Here is an 18987-nt window from a genome sequence, read left to right as displayed (position 1 = left end):
CCTCTCCCACTCCGCACCCTTGCTTCTGCGCAGAAAGCTGCAGCTCTGCACAGGGCTGCTCTTCCCGGCAGCTCTTCCCGACCACCAGCGTTTGCTGAAGAGAGGACGCAGCCAGGTACCTCTGAGCAGCAAAGCTGGGCTGGGCCCAGAAGGCTGTAGGCAGCTGGAAAACACAGCGTACCTTTTGTGTCACCTGCACCAGCGCGTCCAGGGGGAGCGTGTGCTCCTCCAGTGGGCTCAGGAGGTTTGGCCCCACGCAGATGGCCAAGTTCTGTGCTGTCATCCTGCTGGTGGCCACGTTTCTGCTGATGTTCTGAAGCAGGGACAGCAACTGCTTGAGGAGGAGGAAGTTGGCTTTGGGCAACTTGCTGGTCACCCTGAGGGAACAGGAACACAACGTTAAAGAAGTAGATGCTGTGGATACAGGTAGCCCAGGCCAATCTCACCCAAGCCCACCCAAGGGAAGACTCTCTGGCCATGCCTGGCTTACAGCAGAGGGACTGCCTTTGCTGAGGGATGGTCACCTCCCCCCCGCCCCCTTCTCCCTGCCCTTCTGGCAAGGGTCCCTTTGTGCAGCGATCCCCAATGCCTCTGGGAAGTGCTCCAAAAGAGAAATGCTTCTCTGTGCCACTTTATCCCAAACCCCAACCCCACAGCCGGCAGAGAACACGGCTTTTTCAAGGAGGCCCTCACTTTGCAGGCACGTCCAGGCGCCTCTGCCAGTCCCTGCGCAGCAGGCAGGCTGCTGGCCACACTTACTCTTTCAGTGCCGCCAGCTTCTCCTGCCTGCTGGTCATCTGCATAGCACCCATCCACTCCTCAAAGAGCTCTGCGTGCAGGAGCTTGGAGGGGATCTTGCGGAGGAAGTCCTGCAATGCCAAGGGCTGCGCGTGAGGCTTTGGGCACTCCCGCCGGGAGCACAGGCAGCATCCCCGGCACTCTGGCTCAGGAGCCCGTGGCTGGGTTTTGGCTCTTGCTCTCACGGGTGCCCACTGGCACCAAGAAAGCCAGGAGCCGCTGGGCCCCAGGTCAGCAGGGCACACCTTCAAGACGACGGCCAGGAGGTGCGCAGGCTGGCTTTCGAGGTGGACCTCTGCTCCGCTGTCCAGGGCCTCCCTGAGCTCTCGGGAGGCACGCTCACCAGCTGCCAGCCGGAAGATGCCCTCCGAGGATGGGCCATGCTCACGCAGGAGGGCCAGCAGGTCCTGCAGGGCACAGAGGAGGAGAGTTGCTGGGCTGGAGACAGGCTTTGGGGCAGGGGAACCTGCCTTAGGGGCAGGAGCAAGCGTGGGCATCTCCGCAGTTCTCACGGGGGTGGGTGACATGGGGAGGAGCCTGCTTTGTCCCTGAGCCCCACGTGGGGTCCCCTCTGCTAGGGCCACCGCCTCTCCGGAGGAGCCAGAGGGATGGGCCCCCCCTGGCCAGGCATGCTTACCTGGATGGGCTGGGGCAGTGTCCCGTCCTGGCTGCAGAGTTCTGCCAGGGGCCGACCAAAGAGAGTCCCGCTGCTGCCAGAGTCCGATGTCCTGGTCACCTCTGCGGCGGCCGAGGTCCCTCGCCGTGAAAATGGCCAGGGCAGATACTTCCTCCAGCGAATCCCACCTGCTGCCAAGGAAAAGAAAGCAAAGAGGCATGAAGGAGAAGCGCCAGGCAAATGCTCCTGGACCCTCTCGGTGCTGTCCCCCCACCACCGAAAGCAAGGGAGAGGCGTTGCTTGGGAAGGAGGGGCCCTGGGGGCTCAGCTCTCTCCGGCCGCAGAGCGATGGGGATGGACGTGCCCTGCGGGAAGGGCAGCAGCAGCCCCGGTGCAGCACGAGGGCCCGCCTGCGAGAGGAGAGGGGCCGTCCTGTCCCTATGTTCTCCAAACTCACCATCCTTGCGGCCAAGCCCATCTTGGCTGCAAGAGGGGACGGGAGGTGGCCGCTGCTTGGGACCAGCCTGCAAGAAACGCACTGCGCTCACCGAGCAGCCCCGCAGCAGAAAGGGCCCGGGGGGGAGCTGCATCAGCCCCTGGCCGTGTGTGAGAGGTGGAGACGGCCGAGAGCGCAGCCCAAGCGATCCTCACCTCTGCCTGGCGCTTGACCAGCCTCTCCAGGCTGCTGGCGTCTAGTGTCGTCGGCTGGGAAAGGGGAAAAGAGCAGAAGGTCAGAAGCCATGCACCCGATGCCGGGCTGGAGCGGGCTCTGGGGGCAGAGGGGAGACGGGAGGGACACTCACAGCATTTCGGCGCCTCAGCTCCTTCAGCAGGAGCTTGATGGAGGGCAGTCGGGTCACCCGGGCTCCCTCCACTCCTTCTGGTGGCCTGTGCATAGGGAAAGGGACGAGAAGGAGCTGTGTGAGACCCGAGCTGCCTTGTCCCTCTCCTGCCAGCCCAGGGAGCGCTTCCAAGCTGTCCCGAAGCAGCCGGGTAGCGGCCGGCAGTGGAGCGCAGAGCAGCGGCAGTGGTGGGGCCGGGGCTGGGCGGGTGTTGGCTGGACACAGGTGGGCGAAGCAGCTGCACCAGGTCTGCACGCTGGAGAGCTGCCCGCAGCCGCGGGGGCACCTCTCCCCAGCTGGGGAGCGGTGTTTCCCCACGGCACAGCTACACCTGGAGCATCCCCCCGTGCTGTGAGCACAGGTTCCCCAGGCTGCACGGCCAGGCAGGGCTTACCCAAGGAGGGCGTTGAGCCAGAGCTCCTTCACCACCCGGGAGCTGCAGAAAGAGCAGAGAAAGACCCTGAGTGCCCGCTGCTCCCCAGCCTGCGGGCAGAGGTGGGCTGCGGCACAGCCCTGCCCCGTGGGGACGGCCACAGGGGCAGGAGAGAGCCCCGTGGGGCAGGACAGAGGCGCTGCCTGGCCCTGCCGTGGGACCAGGCACTGAGACTCACCAGAACGTGACGATGCAGGAGCCCCAGGGCCAGACAAAGACAAGGGACTTGGCCTCCTTGCCTTCCTCCTCCTTGGCGCCATCGCCGGCTGCCCCCTTCCCGCTGCTGAACACCTGCAGCAGGGCCAGGGCCAGGCAGAGCTCTGGGCGTGGGGCGCTGTCACGTCTGCAAAGAGGACCGGCAGGCAATGACCCGGAGGTGGCCAAGCCCGGTGGCTCCCCTCGAGCCTTTGCCTGCCACGGGCACGGCCATGGGCGCATCCAGCAGCAGGGTGCCGGGGGCCTGGGGCAGCTCCTGGGGTGTCCCTGCCCTGGGGCCAGGGCCAGGGCCAGGGCTTGGGAGGAAAGGCAGCCGGGCTCCGCGAGTCTTACTTGGCCTTGGCGATGACCAAGGTGTCCCTGAAGAGGAGGAGGTCCCTCTTCTTCGTCCGCCGGCCCTGGGTCACGCGCACGCGCTGCTGTTCCCGCAGCTCGGGTGATGCCGGCACGAGCAGGCACGGCTGCCCGGGCTCAGGGTCGTCCCTGCGGAGCAGAGGGCGTCGGGCATGAGCAAGGCGGCTGCTGCGGGGCCCGGCTGTGCCGGCGTGTCCCCGAGCCATGGGGGGAGCTCACCTGGAGCCCTGGCAGCAGTTGACCTGTCCCATCCTCACGGGATCAAGGGAATCCTCACGTGGGACACTGCTGTAGAGCTCAGGAGAGTTCCCAGCCGGTCCACGGGAGGCCTCCAAGGGCTTCTCGCTACTGACACGCGGTGCCACAAGCACACTGGGCAAGAGCCGGACTCTCCCCAGTGACGCTCTGCGCTGGCACAGCAACGGCCCTGCAGGCACCGGGGCCTTTTGTGGGCCGGCGTCGGGTCCAACATTGTGATGCCAACAGTCGCTCTGGGGCGTGGGCGGGGGAGGGGCTCCAGGGGGCTCTCCCCAGTGTGCCCATGTCTCCCTCGTACTGGGGAGCTGCTTTCCAGCAGCTTTATAGGCTTTATGGAATCATCTAGGTTGAAGGGATCTTTAAGATCATCGAGTCCAGCCATCAACCCAACACTGCCAAAACCACCACTAAGCCGTGTCCCGAAGCACCACCTCTACCCGTCTTTTAAATACCTCCAGGCATGGCGATTCCACCGCTTCCCTGGGCAGCCTGTTCCAATGTTTGACAATGCTTTTGGTGAAGAAACTTTTCCTAAGATCCAATCTAAACCTCCCCTGGTGTAACTTGAGGCCATTGCCTCTTGTCCTATGACTTGTTACACGAGAGAAGAGATCGACGGCTACTTCTCCACAGCCTCCTTTCAGGCTTTCAGCTTTGTCAGGCTGCTTTTGGTAATGAGTATGTGTGGACGTGTCCCAGGATGCTTCGTGCTCATACCCGTGCCATCCTCAGTCGTTCCCATCGTCTTTCTGCAGGTCTACCTGTGCCATTGGCGTGAGGGTGAGAAGGGCATGTTTCCTCCAGCCACAGCAGGGGTCCCAGTGGAAAGGCGCTCCCCTGTTATGGGACAGGGAGAAAGAGGATGCACCCTGGTGACAGAGTCCGGAGACAGAGTTTCCACAGAACTCCGTCTTTGCCTTTTTTCCCTTAATGCAATGTTGACACCAACTTTGTTCTTCACAAAATGAGGGAAAAATCTAGAAGGTTCCTGGAGTGTGTTGGGGATAACTTCCTGACACAACTGGTGAGGGAGCCAACTAGGGAAGGGGCCTTGCTGCCCCTGCTGTTTGTAAACAGAGAAGCACTTGTGGGGCATGTAAGGGTTGGAGGCCATCTGGGGCATAGTGATCATGAAATGATCAGAGTTTTCAATTCTCGGATAAGCAAGGAGAGGACCTTGGGGTCTCTGGACATCTAATATATTTGTAGTGGCATTAAAAGTAAGAAAAACAAGTCAGAAGTTTTGCTTTGCTTCCCTCCTGGACCAGACTGACACAATGTCCAACCTATACTGGTAACCAGTGGTACCGAAGATGTCTGCAGGATATAAACAGTTGGTATTTTTGTGACATCTTGTGGCAACTGGTATTGTGCTTCGTTTTTTCTTTCAATTATACAAACTATATTAACAGATCTGGACAGTTTGGGTTTTTTCCATTTGAGAAGATTAATGAACTCTCTAATCCTTCTTCAATATAGTCAGCACAATGAATTGCTCAGGCACCGTATCCAAAGTGTCCTGTTTGGTTCTTTCTAATAGGTCTAATTCACCCTAACACAGCTGTACTATCACAGCTGTACTATCTTCGCAAAAAAACCTCCTTATTTAAAATGATATAAAGAAGATTTGCCTTCATCACTTTATTTATCTTTCCATAGGAGCAATTCTGCACTAAATAGTTCCTGTGAATAAGTTCTCTCACTGTAAATTCTGATAGAATAGTAAAACACATATATATTTATGACAAATTTAAATCATTTTGACAAGAACTTTGGCATTATTGGTATGTGAAAAAACAGTAAAAAATATAGAAGGAGCTGTAGACACTTTGGACTAAGAAGAACTGAAAGAAAAGATGACCTGAAATGGATCTTCTGGCTAACCTCACATTTTTGTTTCACTTGCAATACTCATTTCCATCATTAGGAACTTTACTCCTCAAAGCAATGAGGTTTCTTCCCCTTAATACATAGTCACTGTTACAGCAACTGCTACACAAGATTTTGTTCCCTTTACCTTTCTACGAAATGTTTGATTCAAAGTACAGTTAAAGATAAAGTCACTCTCAAATCTAACTGCAATTACAATGATTGCTTTCATCATTGCTTTCTCCAATATCCATCAGAATATTAATTCATTTGCATTACTGGAAATATTGCCTCACTGTGGTCTAGTGTGGCAGTGATAGCCTCTGTGAATCCAGAGAAGAGAGGAGATAGGAGAGGAGAGGAGAAGAGAAGAGAGGAGAGGAGATTTCATTTGAAAGGGACCTACAACGATCATCTAGTCCAACTGGCTGACGACTTCATAGCTGCACCTCATAGGACATAACTTCCAGCCCTTTCACCAGCTTTGTTGCCCTCCTCTGGACCCACTCAAGTACCTTAACACTGCGGGGCCCAGAGCTGCACACAGTGCTCAAGATGAGTCCCCACCAACACTAAATACAGAGGGTTAATCACCTCTTTTGACCAGAAGGTTATACTGTGTTTGATGCACCCCAGGATGTGGTTTTCCCTCTTGGCTGCCCGGGCAGATTGCTGACTCATTGAGCCTGCTGTGGACCAGCACCCCCAGATCCCTTTCTGCAAGGCTCCTCCCCAGCCACTCCTCTCTCAATCCTCTACCAAAGCTCTTGAGAACCTGGAGAGTCCCCCACTGACTGGAAGTTTGCTGGCATTGCTCTTATTTACAAGGAAGGTTTTAGGGAAGACTCAGGAAACTACAGATATGTTAGTCTAACTCAACTACCTAGAAAAATTATGAATAATATCACACTGGGTACTACTGAAAGGAGTCGTATATCTTGTATATATTTCATTAATAATATTATCTTTTAATTCTATTATTTTATTATTAATATATCACTAAAGTAGTTGAGTTTTTATAAGTCATAAGTCTCTTTCTCTCTTCTTTCCTTCCTTCTTGGAAAGGGAGAGAGGTTAAAGAGGGCATCTGTTGTTCAGTGTAGTGGCCAGCCCAGTCCAAACCGCAACAGTGGTGCACGAGTGGAATCTGCTGGGCAGAGCAGAAGGGCAGGGGGGGCCTCTCTCCTCGCCTCCGCCGAGGTGGTGCTGGGGCTGCACAATGCAGCCCCTCGAAGCCCAGGTGTTGGAGCTCATCCAGGAGATCCAAGCAGCAAAATCAAATCGGCACCTGAAAGCACAGAGTCACAAAGCGCTGATGAAACCGTGGAGGTGGGAACAGGCGTGACTTTGTCCCCAGCTCTTTGGGAAGTCCAATGAAAAAGGGGTAGTTCCCGGCACAGGAGAGAGAGCCCTAACTGGCAGCATCTACGATCTTGCTTTGGCCCCTTCCCAACACTTGCGACACCCTGAGGGCACAGCAAGTTGACAGAGGTGTGCACTGCCCCTTTGCCAGGCAGTAGGGCTGGGCAGGGAGCCCCCAAGGAACTGTGATGTGGTCCTTTCCAAAACCTGAGCAGCAGCGTCCCTCCTTGTCCCTTGCTAGAAACACAGGTTAGAAGGCAAAACACACTTCTGCTGTATTGTTTGGTTGAGTTTTTTTCTTCCTTCAGCTATCTCAGGTGAAATGGGAGCATTTGAAGAAGTGCCAGGATCTCGGTGTCTACAGCTCCTTGCTGTGTCTTTGGGACTCAGACACCACCAGCCTGTGCTAGGATTGCCAGCTGCCGTGAGCAGAAAAGTGGGACTTTGCCTCTTTCTGTAGGGAGCGGGTCAAAGAGCTCCAAATTGTGAGTCTTGTGACCTTGCTGGGGGATCTGCTCAGCCTTGCACAAACAGACCACCAAGAAGTGCAAAATGAAAACTGCCGAGGCTGAGGTGTTACGCCTCTCCTGACGTGCACGTTCTCCCAAGGGCAGGTGCGTGCTTCCGCTCTGGGGCCATCTTTGTGCACCTCAGAAATATTTCCGCTACTCAGAGCGGAACATTCAGAGCTTTGAAAGGACAGCAGAATCTGTTACACACCTGTAACAGAAATGAAAATGAAAATGAAATTACTAGAAGCGCGTGCACAAAGAATGTGAAATGATTACTTTCCAAGTTGCAAAACCAATAAACCAGAGATCCTATTATAGTATCTACATTGGCTTAAGGGGAGGAAAGAGAGCTAAGTCAACTATAACCTGTAACCAAAAAAATTACAAAGTATATTCAAAAATTTGTTTATAAAATAGATAGTAATATAGGATTATTGGAAAGGGTATTCTGCTGTGTGCTGCATACGAGTACTTGCACTGACCAAAGAGCAGCAATGGGTGCTGCCTTTGTGTATCAAGCACAGTTCAGCATCTGCCCGCCCAGAACGAGTAGCTGTGAATAAAACCCAGAGGGTTTATATAGTATGGAACATGCCGTGCAGCATCAATGTTGTCCATCACGTTCCTCCTAGATGACACAAACTGCGATGCGTAACACACTCCCTATGAAGTTCATGTGCCAGCTCCCCAGCTGGGGAGATGTGCCAGCTGGTGGGCATTTGCTCACGGAGCTGGTGAGTGAGCCAGCAAAGCCTCCTGTAAGGGCTGGGATGGGTCTGAGGGTGGTACAGGGCTGCTCCCACTCAGTGCTTCTCCTGGTTTGAGGTAAAACAGAACCCATTTTCTTTTCAGGAATTTTACTTTGCAGCTAAGCCTCTTCCAAGTCGCTCACTCCCTGAAAGTAACAGAATATTTTTCAGACAGTGTGCACTCCTAGCAGAGAAGGTCTGATGTTTCTAGTGAGTACCAGGGAATGGTCTGCAGAGGGGCTCCTGCTTATGCTTGTTGCTAGAACCATCAAGGCCAGCTCGCTTTGTTCTGCACAGAGTTGGAGGGTCGGAAGCAGAAGAGCACAGCGGGGTGGCATGTGTGGGGAGGAGCAGACAGGACAGGTGACCCAAACCTGACCAACAGAGTATCCCAACCCACTGGCATCATGCTCAGTGTAAAAGCTGAGAGATGAGGGCTCACCCTCTTGAATGGGCGGCATCTGAGGAGGACTCTGTCTGTTCGTCTGGCTTTGATCTCGATCTGTGCGTTCCTGACTCCAGATTGGGAATCCAGTTCCCATCCATCACTGAGTCCAGTCTGGGACTTTCCCAGTGTCTGCAGGTGATGCAATCATCATCTTGGAAGCTCGAGATGGGTCATATACGTTGTATATATTTCATTATTTCATTATTAATATGATTATCTTTTCTTTTTATTATTTTATTATTAATATCTCATTAAAGTAGTTGAGTCTCTTTAGAAGTCATAAGTCTCTCTCTGTATCTCTCTCTCTTCTTTTCTCTCCCTCCTTCACGGAAAGGGAGAGAGGTTAAAGAGGACATCTGTTGTTCGGTGTAGTGGCCAGCCCAGCCCAAACCATGACAGTGGTGCAAGAGTGGAATCTGCTGGGCAGAGCAGAATGGCAGGGGTGCCTCTCTCCTTGTCTCTTCTAAGGTGGTGCTGGGGCTGCATGATGCGGCCCCTTGAAGCCGTGGCGTTTGAGCTCATCCAGGGAATCCAAGCAGCAAAACTAAATCGTCACCTGCAAGGACAGAGTCAGAAAGTGCTGATGAAACCATGGAGGCAGGAACAGGCGTGAATTTGTCCCCCATGTTTTGGGAAGTCCAACAAAAAAGAGGTAGTTCCTGGCAAAGGAGAGAGAGCCCTTACTGTCAGTGACTATGGTCGTGCTTTGGCCCCTTCTCAACACCTGCCACACCCTGGGGGCATGACAAGTTGACAGAGATGCACAGTGACCCTTTGCCAGGCAGTAGGGCTGGGCAGGGAGCCCCCACGGAGCTGTGATGTGGTCCTTCCTGAAACCTGAGCACCAACATCCCTCACTGTCCCTTGCTAGAAACCCAGGTTTGAAGGCAAAACACGCTTCTTTTGTTTGGTTTGGTTGTTTCATTCTTCCTTCAATTATCTCAGGTGAGATGGTAGCTTTTTAAGGAGTGCCGGTATCTCGGTGTCTACAGCTCCTTGGCACAACCCCTTGCTGGGATTCAGACAACACCAGCCAGTGCAAACAGAGCATCAATAAATGCAAAATGAAAACTGCCAAGGCTAGGCTGGTATGTTCCTCCTGACATACACGTTCTCCCTAGGGCCGGTGCATGCTACCTCTCTGGGGCCATCTCTGTGCACCCTGGAAACATTTCCGCTACTCAGAGCGGTGTTCAGAGCTTTGAAAGGACAGCAGAATCTGTTACACACCTGGGCTCCTCGTTCTTCTTTCCTGCTTGGATGGCCTCAGTTGCCCATCCCTGGGAGCTCTTTTTCCAACTTTCTCTTCTTCCTCTCAGGTTGCCCGTCACTCCCTTCTTCGCAGGTTGGTTTTCTCTTTCTGTTTTCTTGTGAAGAGCCTGGCAACCTTTCCATTCAAGCGCCTTGTTAGACAGCTAAACCCATGATAAACTTAAACCAATTCTACTCTTAAGCAAAGCTGGCTCATTGTACCTTTTCTCCTGGGACGAGCTCTGCAGGTGTTCGCCTTCTGGAGCGACTGGAGGCTCCTGCAATGGAAATGTGGCCGTTAACAGGTGGCAAGGACCTACCTGCCCAATTGCTCCCTCATTTCTGAAAGGCAGATCCCTTGGATGGGTTTCCTCAGCTCAGCTGAGCCACTTCTGTTGGGATCACCACACAAAGTGCGATGGCCAACCTGCATCAGCCTTCCAGAGCTGCAGGCTGCTGAATGACCTTGCTTGTCTCTGTGGCACTAGGCCCACCTTCCGAGGCGGGAGGCTTCTACTGTCATGCTGTTTGTGCCTCTGACATACCTCTGCTGTTTCCGCTTCCACCTGAGGTGCTGATAACTCTTCACCAGATGCCCTGGCAAGGTCAGCCACCTCCTCCTCAAAGAGTTCCCCGTTGTGTTCAATGAGGAACTCCACCAGCTCCGTCACCTGCAGACAGCAAACCATTGGTTTCTCCCTAGGTGGCTCAAAATGGGTCAAGCAGCCTCTCCCACTCCGCACCCTTGCTTCTGCGCAGAAAGCTGCAGCTCTGCACAGGGCTGCTCTTCCCGGCAGCTCTTCCCGACCACCAGCGTTTGCTGAAGAGAGGACGCAGCCAGGTACCTCTGAGCAGCAAAGCTGGGCTGGGCCCAGAAGGCTGTAGGCAGCTGGAAAACACAGCGTACCTTTTGTGTCACCTGCACCAGCGCGTCCAGGGGGAGCGTGTGCTCCTCCAGTGGGCTCAGGAGGTTTGGCCCCACGCAGATGGCCAAGTTCTGTGCTGTCATCCTGCTGGTGGCCACGTTTCTGCTGATGTTCTGAAGCAGGGACAGCAACTGCTTGAGGAGGAGGAAGTTGGCTTTGGGCAACTTGCTGGTCACCCTGAGGGAACAGGAACACAACGTTAAAGAAGTAGATGCTGTGGATACAGGTAGCCCAGGCCAATCTCACCCAAGCCCACCCAAGGGAAGACTCTCTGGCCATGCCTGGCTTACAGCAGAGGGACTGCCTTTGCTGAGGGATGGTCACCTCCCCCCCGCCCCCTTCTCCCTGCCCTTCTGGCAAGGGTCCCTTTGTGCAGCGATCCCCAATGCCTGTGGGAAGTGCTCCAAAAGAGAAATGCTTCTCTGTGCCACTTTATCCCAAACCCCAACCCCACAGCCGGCAGAGAACACGGCTTTTTCAAGGAGGCCCTCACTTTGCAGGCACGTCCAGGCGCCTCTGCCAGTCCCTGCGCAGCAGGCAGGCTGCTGGCCACACTTACTCTTTCAGTGCCGCCAGCTTCTCCTGCCTGCTGGTCATCTGCATAGCACCCATCCACTCCTCAAAGAGCTCTGCGTGCAGGAGCTTGGAGGGGATCTTGCGGAGGAAGTCCTGCAATGCCAAGGGCTGCGCGTGAGGCTTTGGGCACTCCCGCCGGGAGCACAGGCAGCATCCCCGGCACTCTGGCTCAGGAGCCCGTGGCTGGGTTTTGGCTCTTGCTCTCACGGGTGCCCACTGGCACCAAGAAAGCCAGGAGCCGCTGGGCCCCAGGTCAGCAGGGCACACCTTCAAGACGACGGCCAGGAGGTGCGCAGGCTGGCTTTCGAGGTGGACCTCTGCTCCGCTGTCCAGGGCCTCCCTGAGCTCTCGGGAGGCACGCTCACCAGCTGCCAGCCGGAAGATGCCCTCCGAGGATGGGCCATGCTCACGCAGGAGGGCCAGCAGGTCCTGCAGGGCACAGAGGAGGAGAGTTGCTGGGCTGGAGACAGGCTTTGGGGCAGGGGAACCTGCCTTAGGGGCAGGAGCAAGCGTGGGCATCTCCGCAGTTCTCACGGGGGTGGGTGACATGGGGAGGAGCCTGCTTTGTCCCTGAGCCCCACGTGGGGTCCCCTCTGCTAGGGCCACCGCCTCTCCGGAGGAGCCAGAGGGATGGGCCCCCCCTGGCCAGGCATGCTTACCTGGATGGGCTGGGGCAGTGTCCCGTCCTGGCTGCAGAGTTCTGCCAGGGGCCGACCAAAGAGAGTCCCGCTGCTGCCAGAGTCCGATGTCCTGGTCACCTCTGCGGCGGCCGAGGTCCCTCGCCGTGAAAATGGCCAGGGCAGATACTTCCTCCAGCGAATCCCACCTGCTGCCAAGGAAAAGAAAGCAAAGAGGCATGAAGGAGAAGCGCCAGGCAAATGCTCCTGGACCCTCTCGGTGCTGTCCCCCCACCACCGAAAGCAAGGGAGAGGCGTTGCTTGGGAAGGAGGGGCCCTGGGGGCTCAGCTCTCTCCGGCCGCAGAGCGATGGGGATGGACGTGCCCTGCGGGAAGGGCAGCAGCAGCCCCGGTGCAGCACGAGGGCCCGCCTGCGAGAGGAGAGGGGCCGTCCTGTCCCTATGTTCTCCAAACTCACCATCCTTGCGGCCAAGCCCATCTTGGCTGCAAGAGGGGACGGGAGGTGGCCGCTGCTTGGGACCAGCCTGCAAGAAACGCACTGCGCTCACCGAGCAGCCCCGCAGCAGAAAGGGCCCGGGGGGGAGCTGCATCAGCCCCTGGCCGTGTGTGAGAGGTGGAGACGGCCGAGAGCGCAGCCCAAGCGATCCTCACCTCTGCCTGGCGCTTGACCAGCCTCTCCAGGCTGCTGGCGTCTAGTGTCGTCGGCTGGGAAAGGGGAAAAGAGCAGAAGGTCAGAAGCCATGCACCCGATGCCGGGCTGGAGCGGGCTCTGGGGGCAGAGGGGAGACGGGAGGGACACTCACAGCATTTCGGCGCCTCAGCTCCTTCAGCAGGAGCTTGATGGAGGGCAGTCGGGTCACCCGGGCTCCCTCCACTCCTTCTGGTGGCCTGTGCATAGGGAAAGGGACGAGAAGGAGCTGTGTGAGACCCGAGCTGCCTTGTCCCTCTCCTGCCAGCCCAGGGAGCGCTTCCAAGCTGTCCCGAAGCAGCCGGGTAGCGGCCGGCAGTGGAGCGCAGAGCAGCGGCAGTGGTGGGGCCGGGGCTGGGCGGGTGTTGGCTGGACACAGGTGGGCGAAGCAGCTGCACCAGGTCTGCACGCTGGAGAGCTGCCCGCAGCCGCGGGGGCACCTCTCCCCAGCTGGGGAGCGGTGTTTCCCCACGGCACAGCTACACCTGGAGCATCCCCCCGTGCTGTGAGCACAGGTTCCCCAGGCTGCACGGCCAGGCAGGGCTTACCCAAGGAGGGCGTTGAGCCAGAGCTCCTTCACCACCCGGGAGCTGCAGAAAGAGCAGAGAAAGACCCTGAGTGCCCGCTGCTCCCCAGCCTGCGGGCAGAGGTGGGCTGCGGCACAGCCCTGCCCCGTGGGGACGGCCACAGGGGCAGGAGAGAGCCCCGTGGGGCAGGACAGAGGCGCTGCCTGGCCCTGCCGTGGGACCAGGCACTGAGACTCACCAGAACGTGACGATGCAGGAGCCCCAGGGCCACACAAAGACAAGGGACTTGGCCTCCTTGCCTTCCTCCTCCTTGGCGCCATCGCCGGCTGCCCCCTTCCCGCTGCTGAACACCTGCAGCAGGGCCAGGGCCAGGCAGAGCTCTGGGCGTGGGGCGCTGTCACGTCTGCAAAGAGGACCGGCAGGCAATGACCCGGAGGTGGCCAAGCCCGGTGGCTCCCCTCGAGCCTTTGCCTGCCACGGGCACGGCCATGGGCGCATCCAGCAGCAGGGTGCCGGGGGCCTGGGGCAGCTCCTGGGGTGTCCCTGCCCTGGGGCCAGGGCCAGGGCCAGGGCTTGGGAGGAAAGGCAGCCGGGCTCCGCGAGTCTTACTTGGCCTTGGCGATGACCAAGGTGTCCCTGAAGAGGAGGAGGTCCCTCTTCTTCGTCCGCCGGCCCTGGGTCACGCGCACGCGCTGCTGTTCCCGCAGCTCGGGTGATGCCGGCACGAGCAGGCACGGCTGCCCGGGCTCAGGGTCGTCCCTGCGGAGCAGAGGGCGTCGGGCATGAGCAAGGCGGCTGCTGCGGGGCCCGGCTGTGCCGGCGTGTCCCCGAGCCATGGGGGGAGCTCACCTGGAGCCCTGGCAGCAGTTGACCTGTCCCATCCTCACGGGATCAAGGGAATCCTCACGTGGGACACTGCTGTAGAGCTCAGGAGAGTTCCCAGCCGGTCCACGGGAGGCCTCCAAGGGCTTCTCGCTACTGACACGCGGTGCCACAAGCACACTGGGCAAGAGCCGGACTCTCCCCAGTGACGCTCTGCGCTGGCACAGCAACGGCCCTGCAGGCACCGGGGCCTTTTGTGGGCCGGCGTCGGGTCCAACATTGTGATGCCAACAGTCGCTCTGGGGCGTGGGCGGGGGAGGGGCTCCAGGGGGCTCTCCCCAGTGTGCCCATGTCTCCCTTGTACTGGGGAGCTGCTTTCCAGCAGCTTTATAGGCTTTATGGAATCATCTAGGTTGAAGGGATCTTTAAGATCATCGAGTCCAGCCATCAACCCAACACTGCCAAAACCACCACTAAGCCGTGTCCCGAAGCACCACCTCTACCCGTCTTTTAAATACCTCCAGGCATGGCGATTCCACCGCTTCCCTGGGCAGCCTGTTCCAATGTTTGACAATGCTTTTGGTGAAGAAACTTTTCCTAAGATCCAATCTAAACCTCCCCTGGTGTAACTTGAGGCCATTGCCTCTTGTCCTATGACTTGTTACACGAGAGAAGAGATCGACGGCTACTTCTCCACAGCCTCCTTTCAGGCTTTCAGCTTTGTCAGGCTGCTTTTGGTAATGAGTATGTGTGGACGTGTCCCAGGATGCTTCGTGCTCATACCCGTGCCATCCTCAGTCGTTCCCATCGTCTTTCTGCAGGTCTACCTGTGCCATTGGCGTGAGGGTGAGAAGGGCATGTTTCCTCCAGCCACAGCAGGGGTCCCAGTGGAAAGGCGCTCCCCTGTTATGGGACAGGGAGAAAGAGGATGCACCCTGGTGACAGAGTCCGGAGACAGAGTTTCCACAGAACTCCGTCTTTGCCTTTTTTCCCTTAATGCAATGTTGACACCAACTTTGTTCTTCACAAAATGAGGGAAAAATCTAGAAGGTTCCTGGAGTGTGTTGGGGATAACTTCCTGACACAACTGGTGAGGGAGCCAACTAGGGAAGGGGCCTTGCTGCCCCTGCTGTTTGTAAACAGAGAAGCACTTGTGGGGCATGTAAGGGTTGGAGGCCATCTGGGGCATAGTGATCATGAAATGATCAGAGTTTTCAATTCTCGGATAAGCAAGGAGAGGACCTTGGGGTCTCTGGACATCTAATATATTTGTAGTGGCATTAAAAGTAAGAAAAACAAGTCAGAAGTTTTGCTTTGCTTCCCTCCTGGACCAGACTGACACAATGTCCAACCTATACTGGTAACCAGTGGTACCGAAGATGTCTGCAGGATATAAACAGTTGGTATTTTTGTGACATCTTGTGGCAACTGGTATTGTGCTTCGTTTTTTCTTTCAATTATACAAACTATATTAACAGATCTGGACAGTTTGGGTTTTTTCCATTTGAGAAGATTAATGAACTCTCTAATCCTTCTTCAATATAGTCAGCACAATGAATTGCTCAGGCACCGTATCCAAAGTGTCCTGTTTGGTTCTTTCTAATAGGTCTAATTCACCCTAACACAGCTGTACTATCACAGCTGTACTATCTTCGCAAAAAAACCTCCTTATTTAAAATGATATAAAGAAGATTTGCCTTCATCACTTTATTTATCTTTCCATAGGAGCAATTCTGCACTAAATAGTTCCTGTGAATAAGTTCTCTCACTGTAAATTCTGATAGAATAGTAAAACACATATATATTTATGACAAATTTAAATCATTTTGACAAGAACTTTGGCATTATTGGTATGTGAAAAAACAGTAAAAAATATAGAAGGAGCTGTAGACACTTTGGACTAAGAAGAACTGAAAGAAAAGATGACCTGAAATGGATCTTCTGGCTAACCTCACATTTTTGTTTCACTTGCAATACTCATTTCCATCATTAGGAACTTTACTCCTCAAAGCAATGAGGTTTCTTCCCCTTAATACATAGTCACTGTTACAGCAACTGCTACACAAGATTTTGTTCCCTTTACCTTTCTACGAAATGTTTGATTCAAAGTACAGTTAAAGATAAAGTCACTCTCAAATCTAACTGCAATTACAATGATTGCTTTCATCATTGCTTTCTCCAATATCCATCAGAATATTAATTCATTTGCATTACTGGAAATATTGCCTCACTGTGGTCTAGTGTGGCAGTGATAGCCTCTGTGAATCCAGAGAAGAGAGGAGATAGGAGAGGAGAGGAGAAGAGAAGAGAGGAGAGGAGATTTCATTTGAAAGGGACCTACAACGATCATCTAGTCCAACTGGCTGACGACTTCATAGCTGCACCTCATAGGACATAACTTCCAGCCCTTTCACCAGCTTTGTTGCCCTCCTCTGGACCCACTCAAGTACCTTAACACTGCGGGGCCCAGAGCTGCACACAGTGCTCAAGATGAGTCCCCACCAACACTAAATACAGAGGGTTAATCACCTCTTTTGACCAGAAGGTTATACTGTGTTTGATGCACCCCAGGATGTGGTTTTCCCTCTTGGCTGCCCGGGCAGATTGCTGACTCATTGAGCCTGCTGTGGACCAGCACCCCCAGATCCCTTTCTGCAAGGCTCCTCCCCAGCCACTCCTCTCTCAATCCTCTACCAAAGCTCTTGAGAACCTGGAGAGTCCCCCACTGACTGGAAGTTTGCTGGCATTGCTCTTATTTACAAGGAAGGTTTTAGGGAAGACTCAGGAAACTACAGATATGTTAGTCTAACTCAACTACCTAGAAAAATTATGAATAATATCACACTGGGTACTACTGAAAGGAGTCGTATATCTTGTATATATTTCATTAATAATATTATCTTTTAATTCTATTATTTTATTATTAATATATCACTAAAGTAGTTGAGTTTTTATAAGTCATAAGTCTCTTTCTCTCTTCTTTCCTTCCTTCTTGGAAAGGGAGAGAGGTTAAAGAGGGCATCTGTTGTTCAGTGTAGTGGCCAGCCCAGTCCAAACCGCAACAGTGGTGCACGAGTGGAATCTGCTGGGCAGAGCAGAAGGGCAGGGGGGGCCTCTCTCCTCGCCTCCGCCGAGGTGGTGCTGGGGCTGCACAATGCAGCCCCTCGAAGCCCAGGTGTTGGAGCTCATCCAGGAGATCCAAGCAGCAAAATCAAATCGGCACCTGAAAGCACAGAGTCACAAAGCGCTGATGAAACCGTGGAGGTGGGAACAGGCGTGACTTTGTCCCCAGCTCTTTGGGAAGTCCAATGAAAAAGGGGTAGTTCCCGGCACAGGAGAGAGAGCCCTAACTGGCAGCATCTACGATCTTGCTTTGGCCCCTTCCCAACACTTGCGACACCCTGAGGGCACAGCAAGTTGACAGAGGTGTGCACTGCCCCTTTGCCAGGCAGTAGGGCTGGGCAGGGAGCCCCCAAGGAACTGTGATGTGGTCCTTTCCAAAACCTGAGCAGCAGCGTCCCTCCTTGTCCCTTGCTAGAAACACAGGTTAGAAGGCAAAACACACTTCTGCTGTATTGTTTGGTTGAGTTTTTTTCTTCCTTCAGCTATCTCAGGTGAAATGGGAGCATTTGAAGAAGTGCCAGGATCTCGGTGTCTACAGCTCCTTGCTGTGTCTTTGGGACTCAGACACCACCAGCCTGTGCTAGGATTGCCAGCTGCCGTGAGCAGAAAAGTGGGACTTTGCCTCTTTCTGTAGGGAGCGGGTCAAAGAGCTCCAAATTGTGAGTCTTGTGACCTTGCTGGGGGATCTGCTCAGCCTTGCACAAACAGACCACCAAGAAGTGCAAAATGAAAACTGCCGAGGCTGAGGTGTTACGCCTCTCCTGACGTGCACGTTCTCCCAAGGGCAGGTGCGTGCTTCCGCTCTGGGGCCATCTTTGTGCACCTCAGAAATATTTCCGCTACTCAGAGCGGAACATTCAGAGCTTTGAAAGGACAGCAGAATCTGTTACACACCTGTAACAGAAATGAAAATGAAAATGAAATTACTAGAAGCGCGTGCACAAAGAATGTGAAATGATTACTTTCCAAGTTGCAAAACCAATAAACCAGAGATCCTATTATAGTATCTACATTGGCTTAAGGGGAGGAAAGAGAGCTAAGTCAACTATAACCTGTAACCAAAAAAATTACAAAGTATATTCAAAAATTTGTTTATAAAATAGATAGTAATATAGGATTATTGGAAAGGGTATTCTGCTGTGTGCTGCATACGAGTACTTGCACTGACCAAAGAGCAGCAATGGGTGCTGCCTTTGTGTATCAAGCACAGTTCAGCATCTGCCCGCCCAGAACGAGTAGCTGTGAATAAAACCCAGAGGGTTTATATAGTATGGAACATGCCGTGCAGCATCAATGTTGTCCATCACGTTCCTCCTAGATGACACAAACTGCGATGCGTAACACACTCCCTATGAAGTTCATGTGCCAGCTCCCCAGCTGGGGAGATGTGCCAGCTGGTGGGCATTTGCTCACGGAGCTGGTGAGTGAGCCAGCAAAGCCTCCTGTAAGGGCTGGGATGGGTCTGAGGGTGGTACAGGGCTGCTCCCACTCAGTGCTTCTCCTGGTTTGAGGTAAAACAGAACCCATTTTCTTTTCAGGAATTTTACTTTGCAGCTAAGCCTCTTCCAAGTCGCTCACTCCCTGAAAGTAACAGAATATTTTTCAGACAGTGTGCACTCCTAGCAGAGAAGGTCTGATGTTTCTAGTGAGTACCAGGGAATGGTCTGCAGAGGGGCTCCTGCTTATGCTTGTTGCTAGAACCATCAAGGCCAGCTCGCTTTGTTCTGCACAGAGTTGGAGGGTCGGAAGCAGAAGAGCACAGCGGGGTGGCATGTGTGGGGAGGAGCAGACAGGACAGGTGACCCAAACCTGACCAACAGAGTATCCCAACCCACTGGCATCATGCTCAGTGTAAAAGCTGAGAGATGAGGGCTCACCCTCTTGAATGGGCGGCATCTGAGGAGGACTCTGTCTGTTCGTCTGGCTTTGATCTCGATCTGTGCGTTCCTGACTCCAGATTGGGAATCCAGTTCCCATCC

The sequence above is a fragment of the Numenius arquata genome, chromosome 1 (assembly GCF_964106895.1).
Source record: "Numenius arquata chromosome 1, bNumArq3.hap1.1, whole genome shotgun sequence".
NCBI classification, from domain to species: domain Eukaryota; kingdom Metazoa; phylum Chordata; class Aves; order Charadriiformes; family Scolopacidae; genus Numenius; species Numenius arquata.
This window is presented reverse-complemented; position numbering follows the sequence as displayed.